Raw genomic sequence first — 11682 nt, forward strand, 5'->3', positions numbered from 1 at the left:
ACGTAGGCGCGCCGCCGGAAGTGACGTTGAACGCAACTCGCTGAATCGCCGAGAGAGGTGGGCGTTCCCTCTCTGGTAGGCGCTCGCTGCGCGTCTCGCCAGCCGTAGCGCTTTCTGTTTCTTTGGCTCCTTCTCTCTCTCTATTTTTCTTTCTTTATGGTTTTCGCATCCCGTCCCACGCTTGGTATGAAACTAAGCGGAAAGTTTTTGGTATTTGCGTGCCTTTGGGAGCGTTATGCATACAGCACCACCCTTTCCATATGTTCGACGTTGCCTCGTGCGTGGATATGACGTAGGCATAAGATGGCGATAAACTCAACTTGCCACCGTCATAGCGTGTTTGGCGACTGCATTTCTTCTGTTTCAGTATGGTCTTCTCATTCCCTTCTTGCTTGTTTTTAAAAGTGTTTCGCAATGAAACCAGGCATTCTTCGTTTTAGTGCATGAACTTACTTAAATTTGTTTTGTTTTTACAGTGGCATCGAGGGGTACAAAATGTCCCCTGCTGTGTTTGTGTGTACAAGAAAATGAAGAAACAAGTTAACAACAGTGTTCAAGTTGGAATACGTCCAGAATATAACTTAAGCTTGACCAAATGTCTAAATATAGCCTTTATCGATCTACAATCAATGGCGTAGTTACATAAATTTTGCCCCACTGCTGATATTTAGTTGTTTTTGCGCACTGCCTTTATTATTTTTCAAGCACTATAGCCATGGTACACTTGCTTGGCTCCGCATGACCACGTAGCAAGACCTTGTGAAGGTTATAATATACTATTTTTGTGCATATAAGTCACAAAATTTAAAGGATGATACTTATCAGGTAGTGGCGTAAAAGATACGCGAAATTCATCGGCTTTACGACAAGGATGTTCTTGTTTTAGAAGTTTGAAGACTTTGTTTGATTTCCCTAATACAATTTTGTAAGCTGTTCCACAAATACAATTTAACATTATTATCAATACACACTTACATTCCACGTTGGGAGTAAGTATCCCGTAGCCCCTCCACGGTGATCTAGTGGTTATGGCGCTCGACTGCTGACCCGAAGGTCGCGGGATCGAATCCCGGCCGTGGCGGCTGCATTTTCGATGGAGGCGAAAATGTTTGAGGCCCGTGTACTTAGATTGAGGTGCACGTTAAAGAACCCCAGGTGGTCGAAATTTCCGGATCTCTCCACTACGGCGTCTCTCATAATCATATCGCGGTTTTGGGACGTTAAACCCCAGATATTATTATTAGTAAGTATCCCGTAGTCGCATCTCTGCTTATAAATTGTAGTTTCGTCAATTTCGAGAAAGCATTCCAGTCTTAACGGGGTACGATTTTCTTCATACTTTTACGACGTTCATAACATCTCCTTCGTGCTTTGACATTCACAAATAGTGACCTTCTCCAAAACACGCTTTTCCACGAAGCTTTCAACATCGTACATGTTTAAATCCTGACGCATTTTATTTTTCAACCGCTTTTCTGAAATCGCATTTATACACTAAAATCAGAGCGTATGTGCCTCTAGCATGGGTTGACTTCAAAACACGAGGCCTGACTTATGAAGCAGTTCTGAGGTAGTAAATCGTCGCACGCTTCTTATTATTCTTTTTCTTTTTCTTTTGTGGGCGTGTACTTTCGTTTGTACCAACTGGTTCATATCGCCTCACTAGCTAAAGCTTTCCTCATCCGTCATTTACTGATAAGTGTTTTCAGCGACTTCATCTCGACTGATGCAGGTAGGGGAACCCCACGTGCGCATCTGCGCGTCCTTCTTTTCCGCTCAGTGGGTCAGGACGTGCACACGCGGTGCGCATAACCACCAGAACTCAGCCAGGCACAGTCCCGTCCCGTACGCAAACAAATGACAAAACGAAGAAAGAGAGGCAAGAACAAGCAAATGCGCGCATAAGATCACTGCAGTGGCGACCTATCCGTGGGGGAGACGGGTTCAACCGTCGCGTTTACCGCCCCTTCGCCCTCACTCTCACTCCCACCCTATCACGTTCCATGCGAGAAGACACCAGCCGCGCGTGTTGAGACCCCAGTCTCGACTACGGGCCCACCACCGCTTCTCCCACCTCACTGCTCTCCTCTCACACCGCAGTAAACCGGCGGCACGAACGCCAAAATAGAGCAGCTATGTTTGGCCGCGGCCCGGGGTTCCGTCGGGAGCCCGATGCGTTATCTCTAGGATCCTGCCCCTCCCCGACTGCGTGCCTTCGCTTGCACCGTAGGCACAGCGCACCGCGTAAAATGCCGCAGCCTTTCAGGAAAAGAGTAAAAGAAAGAAGGAAAGAGACTGGGGCAGAATAGCAACATCTTTAAAACCGTTAGGGGGTTGCAGGGTTGCAGTGGCACAGAACGAGTGGCGCCACCTGGAGCCGGAAATCGGAAGTGCGCTAAGTGTGTATCCTTGGTTCGTTTCGTTGACGATTCGCTGGACGTTCGCGTTAATAATTAAACGAGGGAATGATGGTGTTGCGTGGATGCCGGAGACCGGGTTATCGCTTAATCTTTCACGCGGCACGGTTCTGCACGTGCTTCTCGTTCAGTTCATAAGGCCTCGCTGTTGTCGTACGTAATTGCTTTTTAATGAGCCTCATGTTGAGGCGCTATGGCGGGACGCGACTTGTTTAAACGCTTGTCGCGGCTTTAGATGCATCCACGGTGCATGCATGTGTTACGTCATGCTTTAATTCAGACTTAAAAATCAAGATATTTTTGTGCTACGCTCGAATTTCACTCCTAATATAGTATTTTTTTTCATCCATCTACACTAAACACACCTGTAGATTTGATGCTTTCGTAACACAGTTCCATCACTCCGAGGAAAAAAACTGCATCTCTAAACGGTTTTCTTCAAGGTCCCAACAACTAATACATAGTTCGCTGTCTGGCTGCTCCGTACTGGCGTAGCCGAAGGGGGCAGGGGATGTGGTTGCGAGGGTTGGGGGATTCAAACCTCCCCGAATTTTTTTCAATTTTGCATGTGTATATACACACGCATACATAGAAAGCCACGCACTCGAAGGCAAAGAGGGTGGTTAAAACCTCCCCCCCCCCCAAAAAAAAATAAAAATAAAATTTCTGGCTACGCACCTAACTCTTGGGTTCTTTCCATATACTCTTACTACAGGTGAGTACTAAATAACTGCAATCTCTGCAATATGGCTATCTTTAGCGTGGAAATACTCTAGATTAAATGCAGTCGTACCTAAATGTCACAGTTGTGTTGAGAGAGGAGAGGTTGAGGAAAGGAAAAGGCGCAACTTCTGCAACCCTAATTGGAAGCAACAGTTATGTTGACTGTTTGCAACCGCGTCAGCAGCATATAGAGTCAATGAGTTCTCTGCCAGTGCGTAGTTAATGTCGTCAGCTCAATAGCCATAACAGAGGGTAATCTGTAAATTGATTCCTTCCTATTGTGGCATCTCGGACGCAAACGCTGCGTTGATCGAACCCGTCAATACAACCGTCTATCATGCTCTTATTTCCGAAGCAATGCCAGCAAACGCGGGGTCACGTTGCTAGCCTTGCTTACCCCGTCACACTCATTTACTTACAGACCACATGGCAGTGAAACTTTCAAATCAATAAATGAATGCGCCATACTTAATATGTGTTGTAGCTATTCGCAGCAATTCGCGAGAAGTGTAAAAATGCACGTTAGAGGGCGAAAACACAAATGATACATATACGTTACTGTACGTAGATACCTAAATACGTTAATTCTATCTACGCTTCAGCGAACTTGTATTCGCATCCTAGAACAAGTTCATCGTGCCCACTGAACATGACTGAACCGTTCACATTGTCCCAATATCAGCAAGCAAACCGCAAGTGCCGAAGAGAAACGGAAAGCATTCTTGCTCAACTTAGCTGAAAACACGTACATGAGGACATGAAACGAATTTACACAGCTGGTAGGAAACGAATGAACACAAGCAATTCGCACGGCCCACCGGTGATCTCGGAGTTCGTGCTTTCCTGGGCATTACCGCCAGCATTGCGTCAGGGGGCGGCGGCGAGTGGGCGCTAGCTTCGAGCAAATGTTTCAAAATCGTGAAGAAGATAGAGGGGGCCTGAAGACGCTGTTTGCTGCCCCTAACAAGGCTTCAACCATGCGCCGACGTTTAAATACTTGCAAAGAGAGGGAAACATTTGGAAAAAAAAAAGCACCGGCGAAAGTACGCGCCATGCCAGCAACGGTCTTATTTTGGTCAAACTGCACGGTGGGACGAGACACGAAGAAATAAGTGAGACAAACAAGCGCAAAATAGGCAAGCTAACAGGTTAATGCTTTCACTTCCTTGTTTCTTCCCTTCTTCCTTCGCGTCCCGTCCCACCGTTCAGATTGACCGAAATGAATACTTACCAATTTGCCCAAATTTCTAAGCGGTCTTTTTATGTCGTATTCCCTATTCATGCGGCCGGGCCTGTATCGGCCAAACAGGTCAATGTCTCAATGAGCGGACAAAGGAACACGCTGCCTCATTAAAGACAACAGAACCTTGTGGCCACCTGGCGGCTTATTAATGGAACTGCGCACGCTAGGAGTATCTTGAGTAAGTCTCCGTTATAGGAAAAGGTGGCGACAAGCAAACGGGAACATAAGGTAGCCATTCACATTGATGTACTAATAATAATTGTTGCAGCTTTACGCCCCAAAACAGCGATATGGATATAAGCAGGAGTGCCCTTGGGTGTATTTGAAAAGGAGCCAAAACTCAAGATAAACGTAGCCAAAGTAGCCATGCCATTTAATTTTAACGCCAGATTTATAGCCATACAAAATATATGATATGAATAAACTTTTTCACATCAAAAATAATTAACATGTTTTTGAGAAGCGATAACGTAGAACAAAGAGAATAATATTTTTCCCTCTTGCTTGCTCTTGAAGCCACAGGTAAGTTACAAATCACTGAATGAATTACATTACGTTGAGCGCACCTGCATGCAGCTTGTCTAGAATAGATAAAGTTCTTTCCCAAGTAAGTTTGACCCAACTCACTAGGAACATCGAAGGTTTTTTCCCTTGAAGCCGGAAAACCGAATATGGCTAGTAGATTTTTAATGATACCAGTACAGCTTCAAGTAGTGAAATCTGGTTGAAGATGGACAGTCCAGCTTCATTTTGTTGCGTGTATATGCCCTTTTGCCAAGTTCACATGAGAACACGTGCTCTGCTTCAGAATTATAAACAGGGGCGCAGCGTAATCATAGATGGTGGGCCGCGTCAGCAGTGTGCTAGCCACGCATTTGCATACATATATACGCGCAACTCCGCGACTTCGACATCGCCTTTTCAGTCGCGTCCCGCGTTGGGAACCTCGACGCGCACCAACCCGCTGGCGAGCGAACGACATGCCAACGCACCAGCCAACACGACGGAAAAGCTTGTTTGCCTTTCAGACGCCACATATGAAGAACTGTCTACAAATGCGTCAAATCGATGCAACATTGTTTCAAGGTACTCGATATTCTATTACAACAAAAATAATGTCATAATACACTCATTTATGTGTCTTATGGTAATTATTCCCAATTAAATTGTAACTAAATATCTCTGTATTTTGAAGTCATTCATGCCTTGTTTTTGCATAAGTAATCAAATCTCAGGCTACAAATATACTGGGACTTCTTTTTCGGTTATTTCAGTTTTGAGCAAAGACAAAGTAAACTTTAGACGTGGCTCGCCGGAAGCGGCACGTCGAACGTGGTGGTGCATTCAGCAAATAATCGTATGCAACAGTACACGGCAAAATCATGTTAAATGAAGACAAATTTATTATGCAGGAGGTTCAATTCATCCAGAGCTCAATGTATCTGGCTCTTTCTTAGCCACTAGTCGATACAATTAACAAAAATAAGTGGTATACACAATTGTGTACATAGCGTGTCAAAGGGTTAAGCAACAGCTCCCAAATAGGCTGTATTCTAAACATCGTCGGTTCGGCCTCAAAACAACACTCGCGAACTCGCGAAATAGCTGGCCGTGCGAAAAAAAAGAAAACTATGCTTGATCCCTCTGTCATAGGAGGCGGCATAACACGAAAGTGAAACGTGTCGTCACAGAAGTAGTTTATTGCTTTAGTGCACTAGTATATCAGAGCTTGTATAATGTCTATTGTTGTTTGGCAGATGTAGCACCACCTGATGTGAACGCACTCACGTTGTCGCCTAGTGGCACATCTCCGCACCGACGACTAACGCCCATGATCATGATTTAACCCTTGCGGTAGCTGAAGTTCTTAACATATACGTGGACGCCGCAAGTGGTGAATCCCGCGCAAATATGGCATCGACAAGCACATAATAAACACTGATCACGGCCGCTACATAAAACTGATACTCGATATGCACTCCTGTGCATAGGTGTGTGGAGAGGGTATGCGCATGCGCAGCAAGGGTGGTCACGCCGCACACCACCACCACCGGATTGAGCTCCGCCTTAAGATACTTCGCATCTAAAAACTGGGAGGGGCGAAGCATGCAGTGTGCGCCGCTGTTTCCCACAGCAAAATCGCTGTTAATGGGAGTGAGAGACGGAAGAAGAAGAAGGGGGAGGAGGAGGGCCTGACCGAGGTAATTCGCCACATTGCTTTGAAAGAGATTTCTTTGATGAGGCATAGTGGTGCCAAGCCTGAAACCGGGCATGTAGGGAAGGGTCTTTCAGCTGCACTAACATCCACGGAAAGTTGCGTCGGAATGCAGCTTACCCTAAGATGCTTCTTCTTCTTCTTCTTCTTCTTCTTCTCATTGCCCATTAGCAGCGATTTTGCCGTAAGTTGTCTTCGTGTTACACACCGCAACATGCGACGAAGTAGGCTTTACAGGACAAAAATTGGCATTTTTAAACCAATTTTGAGACGGAATTTACCAAGTTTCTGTTAATTAATGCCATTAAATTCTGATACGTCGTCGGCTATTTGCTGGCCTAACTGTTGCCTTCTTCACTTTTACCAGACCGGTGACGCATACCCGTTTATGATGGACCGTGACGACGACATGACACGCCGACAAGCCGAGACCCTAAGGTGCTTCGCCCTAAAATTAGGGGTGCTGCACCGGCCTTGAAAGACAGCGACTTTCGTCGGCAAAGGCCGACAATACTGCCCCTGTCGCCCTAACGTGAGTGGTGTCGGGCGCTTTAGCACACGAGACATTCCGTGCGTATGGAAGCCCTTCATCGCCCTCCTTTTGTCACCGACCGGTGACGCGCCTTTGCTTGGCTTGGCACGAAAAATTGTTCTTTCCCCTTGCAAACGCGTCAGCTCATTTCCGACAAAAAGAGAGAGAAAGAGAATAAGAATAAAAGAAAGGCGGGGAGGTTAATCAGGGCTGAGCCCGGTAGGCTACCCTGCACTGGGGAAAGGGGGAGGGGGAAGGAAAGTTAGAGAGGAGAAGAGAAAAGTCACTCTTTCAGCCGACGTAAGAGCCGCGTTTGACATCACAAACGGCGAATCAGTCCAGTATCCTTGAGAAAACGCAACAGCGCTTTCGTTGCCTTTCGGAACTGTGATGGGCAGCCCCATGGTCCTAATATTTTCACGACAGTGAAAGCGCTTCCGTCCATTTGATTTAGTGCAGTGCTGAGGTGAAGCCTCTCGGTTGCGTATGTCTGGCAGTAACACAGAAGGTGCTCAATAGTTTCCTCAATGGCACAGTCGTTGCACTCGGCGTTGTCGGCCATCTCTATCTTAAATGAGTAGGCGTTGGTGAACGCTACACCCAGACGCAGACGGCACAACACTGTATCTTCTTCCCGGGAAAGACCAGGTAGTAGCCGCTGTCGTAGAGATGGGTCGAGAGAATACAGTCGATGGTGTGTGAAATGTGATGTTTGCCACTTTTAGATGCGAAGTATCTTAAGGCGGAGCTCAATCCGGTGGTGGTGGTGGTGTGCGGCGTGACCACCCTTACTGCGCATGCGCATACCCTCTCCACACACCTCCTCTCCACTCACTCTCTCCCCTTCCCCTCTCCACTTTCCCTTTCCCATCCCCCTCTCCACTTTCCCTCTCCCCTCCCCTTCTCCCGTACCTCTCTCCCCTCCCCCTTTCCACTCTTCCTCTGAAACGCGGGCTAGACATGCCGAAATTCTCTCCTGCGCAACGCCGCGGTGAGCTCGAGCGCATGCGCGTCCCCTCCCCTTCTCTCTCCTCTCCTACACTGCCCCCCTCTCGCCCGCCTGTCGACCGCGTTCCCCGCTCGCCCTGTGAGAATTAACGGCCAGGCTAGATGGAAGATACGACGCGCGTAGCGTTCCTCTTCGCGTTCAACGACGCGAAGTCGGTAGCATGCCCAACGATCGCCAACGGAACGCGATCGTGCAAGTGCTCCGGCTTCGCATCGCCTCATGGTCCCCTTTAGCGGGAGATGGTGTAATTTTGCAGTGTCATATCCACGGGGTGAATGATGAAGAGTTTGGGGCGAAGCTCCTGAAGCAATCATGGTTACACCGTGAAATCTTCAGTGGTTTCGCCCAGCAGTAATCTCGCTGCGCAAGTTTCGCAGCCGCTTCCCGCTCTCGCAGTCCCGGGTCCGCTTCTCGCTGCGCACGTTTTGCAGCCGTAGCACGAGCCCTCGACGTCTCCGGGTCCTCTTCTCGCTGCGCACGTTTCGCAGCGGCCTCCTTGGCGCACACCGTCACGGGATCCGCCTGACGCCGCGCGCGCTTGGCGGCGGCTTCGCGGGCGCGCACCGACCCGAGATCCGCCTGGCGCCGCGCTCGCTTCGCGGCGGCCTCTCGAGCTCGCACCTGGGGATCCTGCCGACGAGCACGAACCGCAGCGGCCGTTCGCACCCGGCGCTCCTCGTCGTCCATGGTCCACCAAGCAGCACGATCCGGCAAGCGCGCTCGTACGGCGACGATCCGGGGAATGAGAGATCCCCGCGCAGTCCGCGCAGCAGCCAATCGGAGAGCAGCTGCACCGCCAACGCCATCTAGCGTACCTTCACCCAACAGCCATATTGTACGCATGTCTATGGGACAGCGCCCTCTCGGAAACGAGACGGGAAATGGAGATGACGACACAGAATGCGTACAGCGCCATCTAGTATATCGTCACCCAACTGCACTTTGCATGCATCTCTATGGGACAGCGCCCTCTATTGTATGATAAGGGAACACTACGGGGTACGCCGGATGGATCGACGATCGACAACCGACCAGGTCTCGCTATAAGGAGCTTCGCCCCTAAAACAAAAACTAGCAGTTGTTCCGTGTACGAATACAATCGATGAGCGAAGCTCCTTAGAAATGGGACGCAAACGACTATGCGCCTGATCTCGCTGCTGGCTTTCATGAAGGCGGTGGGGTGGGGAGAGCGTCTGCTGCGCTCGGTGTCGAGAACGACTGAGCGAGTGATTGTGCGGCGCGCGCAGCGCAGGGAGAGGGAGACAGGTTGGAAAGGGGTGCGAGTGGTGATGCGGCGGGGACCTTCGACGGCGGCGACGGATAGCCGCGCGTGGCGTTCGGCGCGCGCAGCGTTTCATTGTCTTTTTGCGCCGGCGCCGGGTGAGGACACTGTCTGCTGTCTGCTACTACCTTCCAAAAAAAGCGTCCGTAGTGCGCTAAAATGATGGTTGTCATTTCACAATCCACGATAAAGGTGGTGAAAGTGGAGATGACCATTATAACCAGTTGTGCACAGAGCTTTTTTCTTTTAACCTCGAATTTTTGATGCGCTAGAACCAAACCGCTCAAGGCCTAAATATTTCCTCTTAGATCACCGGCCACTGCAACCTAAAGCGATGCTTAAGAGAAGGGAGCTTCGACGATGTGGAGGACTGCCGGCCTAAGGAGCTTCGCTCCTAAAAAACGCCAGGCCTCCGCGGAAAGCCCAGCACAGTCACAGCGAAAGCTGGAAAAGCGGCATTCCTAGCGCCCGTTATAAACTTTCTTGGGGCTACTAATACAAGTACACTAGCAACGTACCCACTGCGCCAAAAATCATAATATTTGTGAGGTTGGGAAGCACCCACGACGCCATTATTCGTAATTCTGCGGAGAAGCGAAGTACCATCTGTAAGGCATTATGTGCACTTTGTTGATGCGATAGCAGATGACGATGAATAATTATTGCTGGGCCCTTTGTAATGGGTTGGAAGCTCTAACGGCCCACTAGTTACATAATTCGCATTGTGTGACGCCCGGTCGTTATTTCACTCTCCCATCACGCTATATAACATACGTTACGTGAGCAAGCGAGAGAGGGAAAGAACTTTATTGAGGCCCTGAGGAAATGGATCATGGGGGCCTTATGGGCTTCCTTGGCAACCTATAGAAGAGCACTTGCCAGGAACCCACTACGCCATAAATCATAATTTGTGTGAAGTAGGGAAGCCGCCCCTATGCCCTTTTTCGTCATTTTGCGGAGAACCGTGATACCCGCTAAACACCTGTAAGGCACTATGTGCACTTCGTTGATACTGTGGATGATGACGATGAAGAATTACGGCAGAGCCCTTTGTAATGGGTTGGAAGCATTCAACAACCCACTCGTTGCGCAATTCGCATTGTGTGACGCCTGGTTACAGAATTTGCGTTGTGTTACGCCTGGTTGTTATTTTACTCTTCTACCACGCTACATTACATATGTTAATGTGGTTCCTTCCCGACATGAAGCCTGTATAAGGTCTTTCTGCAAACAGTTTCAAGCTACGGCATGGCTCTCAGGTAGAATACTGGGCTCCCACGCAGAGGGCCCAGGTTCGAACCCCGTTTCATCCTGAATAGTTTTCTTAGTTCGTTTTTTTTTTCTTATTTCGCGCGATAGAAGTTACGTACACCGGCGGCGGCGGACATCTACGGCGCCAAAAATGGCCCTTGTTGTGATCTCAAAGCGGATTTCGCTGTAATATAAACGAGATACTCGTGTCCATCACAGCATCGTGATATAATAAATACATCAAATGAAATTTTATTTCAACATACAAGTGACGTCGTGGACAATGAACTAAAAGACAGCAAGGCTTCACAGGATCCATGGCCCATTTTTTAGGCAGTGACAAAACGGGAAAACAAGAAATACAGAAGAATTGAATTAGAAATACACCGCGTCATATTACAGGAATACAAGAATTACAAAAAACACAAGAAATACGCAAAAAAGCACCAGAATTGCACTAGCAATACACCGCATCATATAGCAGGAATACAAGAATTACAAGAATTACACAAGGAGTACACCGCACTATAAGCACTAGTACATAAACATGGCAGTTGAATACATGTTCTTCACTTTCTTTCTTTTTCTGACAATATGAAGCGATATAATACAAAAAATTTTGTATCATCATGAAAGTATCTCATTAGTGAGATACAAATACGTTTTTCAAATGTAATCTCGATACAGAGGTACAGATACTCCATCTCTAAGATCCTATCGCGATACTGCCCAGCCCTGCCGTGTGGTAAGTACCGAAATATCGTACCGTCGTAGTCGGCACGTAGCTTTTCTAAAAACATTTTAGTCGCGCGAGTTGCTCATTGCGTAAGGCAACTGACGAGATGATCAAGGTGGCTACTAGAGGTCTTGAACACTACATAAGCTACGTGCCGACTGCGACAGAACAGTATTTTCGTACTTACCGTAAGGCAAACCGACACTGCCAAGCGATCCTAATACCAATAGAAACCTTACCCATTCGTCATCACAACGCAACGCATAACACAAGC

This window comes from Rhipicephalus sanguineus, chromosome 2 (genome assembly GCF_013339695.2).
Source record: "Rhipicephalus sanguineus isolate Rsan-2018 chromosome 2, BIME_Rsan_1.4, whole genome shotgun sequence".
NCBI classification, from domain to species: Eukaryota; Metazoa; Arthropoda; class Arachnida; order Ixodida; family Ixodidae; genus Rhipicephalus; species Rhipicephalus sanguineus.